Source organism: Columba livia, chromosome 6 (assembly GCF_036013475.1).
Source record: "Columba livia isolate bColLiv1 breed racing homer chromosome 6, bColLiv1.pat.W.v2, whole genome shotgun sequence".
In the NCBI taxonomy this organism is placed as follows: domain Eukaryota; kingdom Metazoa; phylum Chordata; class Aves; order Columbiformes; family Columbidae; genus Columba; species Columba livia.
Genome location: NC_088607.1, coordinates 2,195,001 through 2,202,274, shown reverse-complemented (window position 1 = coordinate 2,202,274; position 7,274 = coordinate 2,195,001).

Here is a 7,274-nt window from a genome sequence, read left to right as displayed (position 1 = left end):
GTTATTCAAACCCAGAAAGATCAGAGGAATATATATATATATAAATACAAAAAAAGTTTATATGCAGACACATAGAGGTCCTTTCCAGGAGGTCACGGGGCAAACATCTGCCTTCAGGCTCCAACCTCCAGCCCACGCTCAGTGAAAATCTGTCTCTAAGATAAAATAGCGCACAATTTCTTCAGTCGTATTTGTAGTTTCTATTAGTTAGGAAGATACCACTGTGTGTTTGGAAAAGGCACAGGTTGGCTTTTGTGCTCGGATGTAACTCATGAAGGGCTGCATTTTCCACAATCTTTAATAACTACTACTGAAACTCGTAAGGACATTTTGCACGTGTAAGTGGAGAGCCCTTTATTCGCTTGAAGGACTGAACTACAATATAAAGGCACCCCCAACCTGGCAAAACACATAGAATTCTGTAAAGTATGATTTAAAAAGAAAACATGGATATTTTGGCTGTTTTAATTAGTTGCATTTTTTTTTCAGTTGTCCACTTACCTACATTTTACCTTTTTATGTGTGTGTTCTCTGCTGAATACTACCTAAAATACAGCCGGACATTTCATCTGGGAGATGCTGACAGATCGATCTTGCTGTCCCCACTCGCAGGGGGTGACAGCCTTGTTCTTAATCCCGCAGAGCTGGATGCCCCTGGTATCGCCGGGTGACCACCCACCATGGCAAGTCCTGCCTCACTTTGTAACTATCGGATTTCTCCCAGTTGTATTTCACCTTTTCCTCTGCTCTTCTATGTCTGGAAGCAAAATGGGGAATATTCTTCCTGCAGAACTGGCCAAGAAGTTGGAGGGCACAGCAGAGGGGCTGAGCTGGCAGCCTGCAAGCATCTATTTTGTTTTTATTCAGCAGGGACAGAGCTGCAGCCTCAGGTTCTTCCCCAGGGTTTGGTGGTCACTTTAGCAAACAACCCCCCCAGTAGCTCTTGTAGGAGTCACACGTCATCTCTCTTGTTCTTCAGTCCCGTTATTCCCAACATGGCCCATGGCTTCTCTCCACAACTTGGCCCTTAGCTCTGATCTTTATGGCTGTGGGGCCAACAAAAATGTGCCAACATTTTTGGCAAAGTTTCCTGCGGTGTTTGTGCAGATCTCTGCAGGTCATTAACCTTACATCACGGGCAATAAGAGGCTGGGCATTGCAAATGTATTTGCACAGTCTCCAAGGCTCAGCCCTTGTCAATCCAAGCATCTGACACCAGCACAGCATCAGTCAAATGAAGGATCCTCTCGTTCATCCTCCTGAATGAAGCACAAACATTGGACTGCGATTGCAACAAAGGAAAAAGGACCAGTAAAAGGAAGAAAACAAAAGGAAAATCGCCAAGGAAAATTGCTGTGAACCTCCAGCCCCTCCAGCACATCAGAGTGGCCATCAGAGCTTCCTGAGCCTCCCCCATGTCTCACACCTGCTCCTGCTTCCCAGGAGCTCCTCACCTTCTCCTTCCCCAGGCATGACGGTGCTGCCACTGCACATCCACTTCCCACCCCGCCAGACTTATCTGGAGATGGTTCCAGAGCTGGAGACGAACACCAAAAGCAGGTCAAACATCCTAGTTTTTCTTATAACAGCCTGCACTTTTTTCCTCACATTTTGCCTTCAGACACAAAGAGGGACCTATTAGTGTGTCTGCCTTAACACCAGTCATCTATTAATTTTTCCCATAAACTCAACATCCATCTAGGAAAGGTTTGTTCTTCATGCTGGTGTCTCTGAGAAATGAAACGTGGCTTCGGGGATGAGTCCCGTGATAATTTTGTATATACTTTTTTAAATAGATGGAATAATTCCTGAAAAAAAAAAAAAAAAAAAGCCTAAAATTCATATACCTATATTCAGTATTACAAAAAGAAAAAAAGTTCAGTTAAGTTTATAATGTGGCCATGGGGCCAAGAGACACAAAAATTTCCACTTGTTCCATAACAGTAGCAGGATTCAAAATGCCCCAAATGTGAGATTTTGGGAATGAACCGTGCCAGCTCAGTCACCTTCTTTCTTCCCCGACAAAACCCCGGATGGGAAGGTGATCATGCAGAATGGTTGATGGATAGAAACAGTTTATAAACCTGGGTGCTGTTGGGGACAGTTATAGTTTTTGAAAATTAATATGGGACAGCTGCTTCCTAATCTCTCACTTCGAGGGGTATTTGATCAGCTGGCCAAGACTCATTTTCCCAGTTAGGATGTAGCTCAAGAGCCTGGTTGATGCTCAGCTAGAGCCAAGAACACGTTTTCAACAGGTTATCAGCTGGGTTTTGGAGAAAGGGGGGAAAAAACTCTGAATCAGATCTTTTAACTTTTTAAAAATTATTTTTTTAAATAATCCAAAGGATTTTGGTATTCCTCCTAACGAGTCAAAGTGAACTTCCACGAATTTGAGACATTAACTGAATTGTTATGATTATAAATTCACATCTCTGTGACTCTGTGTCTGAACCAAATAGAAAACAAGGTAACTGAAAAAAAAAAAACGGCAGCAGTAAAAGGCTACTTTACTGCTTAATAGTTAATCTGATCGCCACCAGCACCTCAGCCCTTTCTGACCAGTAACGTGGGAAATTTTGATTTGTTATACTGTTGTAGGAAGCTGCAAGTCTGTCAACATGGTCTCAGTGCGCTGTTGTTTGTTATAGGTCATCTTCAACTTTGTTTTACACCTTCTCCTGACACCGAATCTGATAGTATAAACTCCTACTTAAGTGAGTTCCAAAAGTATCCGCTAGATTAAGTTGTCCCAGATTTGACTTTCCCTGTGAAGAAACAAGATGTTTTTATCCCACTTCACCCAAGCTTGGATGCAGTTTTTATCCTCAGCAACATGACCCATGTTCACCAGCCCTAAATCACAGGACTGCATATTTGTCTGCGTGTGTATGTGTTTGTGTCTGTGATTTCCCAATATTCCTGGCTACTACATTCAGAGCCATCGAGCCGCGCAGCAGAACCACATGTAATAAAACACTGACGGCATCTGGGTTTTTTTGGACACGTGTCTTGGCACGAAGCTGCTCTTGAAATGTTGGATTCTCTCCCCACAGTTTGGAGACCAGCGTGTTTCCAGTGGAGCTGGAAACCTGTAACCACTCATGTCCTCTGCTGGGTATTTTGTTATAATTTAGCATTGTTTGGGTGCTAAAACCAAAAATAAGGGGGGAAACCTAAGAAAGAACAGATGCTAATACTGGAATATTAGAGCTCAGAGTTATTATCGCAGTTTGGGGAGCTAACAGGCCTTTTTAGACAAAATCTGGCCTGAAAGTGGAGTGAAAGCAAGTGTATTAAATATTGTGAAACCAGTTTCCCCTTTCCCTGCTCCTCTGACTTGAGAAATTGCATTTCTCTGGTATCTTGGGTGGCTCCATCCAGCTCCCTGTCCACTGCAACCCATTAATATTTGGCCACCAGCATCTCCATTTATTGAGTGTTTTCCATTGTTCAGGGAAGCAGGAAAAGCCAAGAGACATTATCAGTGTATAAATATAAAATACAGTATCACTGTATCAATATAAAATACAGATCTAGATAACCATATCACAGCTTGGCTTTAGTTTGTAAATAAAGCTGGCAAGAACCTTGCACCATTCTGCAGGTCCCCATTGGCTCTCAGCCTGAATTAGAAGCAGTTTTGGGAGCTAAGAGATGCTGTCCTATCCTTGGCTGGCTGGGAGATGATGCTCAAGCTGCAGGAGGGGACATCAGCAGGACAGCTGAGATTTCTTCAATATACATGGTGTACCTGCTGTACCGCACTTCTGGATTTCCAAAGCTGGAGCAAGTGGGCAAAAAAAAGACCCCCTAAGTGGCCCTTTAAGTGTATCAGCATCTGGTTACAATTTCTGATGGCACTGATGGCACATTTCTTCCTTTTTTACACCATTTTCCATCTATCCGGGTAAGCAAAGCCATGCAGATGGCTTGAAGGAAACGCCAATTCTTTTCTAGTTCTGTTGAAATGACTTTCACCCTTCTGCTATCATATTCTCTGTTACATTTAATTTGTTTTGGTTTAGCACATTTTAGCAGAGCAAACAATTTGTATGTTATGACTCGAACCCATTTCAGAATTGTTAAGGAATTTTTTTTTCCTTTTCACAGTTTTTTTTGAACCTGTCTGCATTCAGCTCACATGCTGGGTTATATTTAAACAGAAGATCAACTGATAATTGCAACACCACTGCTGGCGTGGCTCTAGCAATGAGGCTGCCAGCATTTCCAGGTTGAATTTTGGCATACGATGCTGCAGCCTGGAAGCTAGTTTTATTAAAATGAGTAGAGGGAAAAAAAATCTGTTTGGCCTCTTTTGCTTGATAAGGATATAAAAAGAGAAAAATTTAAAAGAATAAATTAGTGTTGAATATACAGCCCACGACCTGCAGGTATTTTTGTGATGTCTGTCAATGAGCTGAGGTGTCCAGGCCAGTGTTTGTAACTGGGATCGCCCTCCACCAGAGCCAAATTGCCCCAAACAAGGGCATTAACCGCATGTTAATTACAAGCTGGGGCATCGGGGATGTGCCCAACAAATGGCTGGAGCCAGCTGCCCACTGCCCCACTGAGCCCCCGCGGCCCCAGCCATTTCCACAGAGACCAGTGCGGGTAAAACCAACCCCAGTTCACCCCAGAAAATCCATATTTCTCAGTCATCTCCACTTGTTATTGTTTGAGGGCCTGTATCCTACCACCTCCTCTTGAAAATGTAAAACCACACACCAGCAGAATGCAGATGAATATCTGCACTCGTATAATTTTATATTTAAGCCTATGGGATGGTGATAATTACTGTTTTAGAATGGGATCAAAAAGCACAGATCTACAGAGACTCTTTGAAGTCAATATCTATTTATTATAATTACACAACATTTTCCATCAGACCTGAAAGCATTATCCAGGCATTAATAAATTAAAGTTCGTCAAAGAAAAACAAGCTTCTCCTGCCACTATTTATACCCATTTTATAGATGGGCAACCTGAGAAACAAAGGTTTTAGGTGGGACGCCTCTGTGTTCAAGCAGCACCTGGACACAGCTGGTCTGTAGTAGGTGCACTGGAACACGGGCTTTCAAACGACAGCACATTTAGCCCATCAGTCACCAGAGTCTCCTGATTTTCCATGTATTATCACCTAGTACTTTCCTGTTGGGACATGCCAAAGGTGGAACATTTTGGGATCTAATGAAGCTATTTAGTTAATACAACTAACAGCAATTTACATTTAATATTGCCTTTATCCAATAATGGCACTCATTTAATGACTGTGAGTTGTACAGAAACTTTAATTCCACACTTTTTACACATATGAAAAGAAGACAAAAGTGAAAATGGGACTTGTACAAGGTGGTTTAGGGAATTGAAGGCCAAGCTGGGAGAGCCAGGAGCCAAAGCTCCTTATTGCTCACTCCTGTCCTTTAATTCCTGGACTACAGCTTGTCCCTGATGGGTCAGGAAGATGCCAAAAAGCGCACAGTCACCCAATGGAAATGTGAAACAATTTAGGCAATCTTTTTAACAAGGTATAAAAGTTGGCTTAGCAGTTATTTCAAGTGCAATTTAACAATGAGATGTTGCAGTATTTCCATGGAGCAGAAGCAAATGCGGGTCTGAATGGAGCAGTGCTGAGCTACAGCCAGTGTATTATTCAAAATAACTCCTCTGGCAGGAGGGATAGCTTGAGCCAGTGTTTTCTGGAGAACTTTGCACTCGAGCGGAGGTGCTGCATGGGAGCTCACCACTGGTACCTCACATTGTGCAAGAGTAGAGAGGACAACAGGACTGTGGCTGATGCACTGAGTGCTGCTCAGCTCTGGACCAGCACCACCAGACCTGCCCTTGGCCACCACATCTGCAACCTCAGGGTGCAACAGATGGGGCCAACCTTGCACAGGACCAACTGGAGCTTGGAGAATCCACCTTGGTTCTCCTGGCTGGTCTTAGAGGAAAGCACACGATGCTTTCCTTGGGTTGGCAGAGGACAGTGTCTCTCCTCCCATGCTCAACAGACATCTCTGTGGCAGGAGAGTCTTTGGAGCTACCATGGGGAGCAGTGCCAGCAGGGCAATAGTGTCCTGCTCACCTTGGATTTTGAACGAAACGAGCCCCTACACCCACCAAGACAGAGACCCTTAGGAAAGGCTACCACCAGCTTCCTCCGCTGTGATTTTTCCTTTTTCATTATGTTTGACATTTTTGAGACTGAGCTTTGTTACAGACTATTAGCCTATGGCGGTAGGCTGGGGAGATAAGACTTCATCAAGCTATAAATCACACAGAAAACATGTGAAAATGTGAAATTCTGAAGTTGCACCAGCAGCTCTGGTTGGGTTCGCCTGAGCATTGTGGTCCTGATTGAATATTTCAAGTGACTCACGGTACAAGCCAATGTTGCAGCTTGCAGGGAAATGAGTTTGGTGCCTTGTGTCTGAATAGTAACACTATTAAAGTTTTGTACTTAGCATAGTTACTGACTTTGTGGGATCACTGTAGCAAGTTTTAAATGATGCATGAAATGAAGAATTCTTGCCCATCCTAAGGAGAGATAATGCAGATAATAGACTGCCTTGCAATCACAGCTGTGCAGTGTTTTTTTGTTCTGCTCACGGAAATGCCCTCCAAACCCCAAAGTAAGAGTCTATACAATACAGTCACGGGGTTTTTTTCCCTTGTTAGGTTTATGCTAACTACTCTCCCTCTCCCCACTCGTACATATGTTGAAGGAAGGCAGTGTATGGGCTATATAGGGACAGAGATGCCCAGAGCCCATTGCTTAGCTCCAGATTCCTAAGGATATTTGTGTTCCTCTTCACCATGGAGGTGCCATAATAATTGTATAGCTTTTACCTTTACATCTCAGACTTTAAAACATCACAGTGGGCGGGTGCAAACGCACCTCATGCCCATATGGTACAGGAAACCCAAACCAGCAAGCAGGATTTTGGCCAGTAGACCTCCACACTTATCTCCAAAGATTTGTGCAATCATTCACAAGCCAACGACTCAAACCCAGAGAACAAAATGTAGGTAAGATACACGAGACCCCACCTTGGCAACAGCTACAGTCAAGGTCTGGATTGGGCTTGTGAGGACCAGGAGCATCGCTGGTCCCACATCGGCTCTGTGGGTGAATGTACAAATGGACAAAAATACTTGCAGTGTTACAGTTAATACAGGTTTTGATCACTCCGGTTTTGTGTCATGCATTTGGACATTTTGTCATGTCCTGGTTGCTGGAGAAGTCACGTATCAACGATTTATACTGTCTT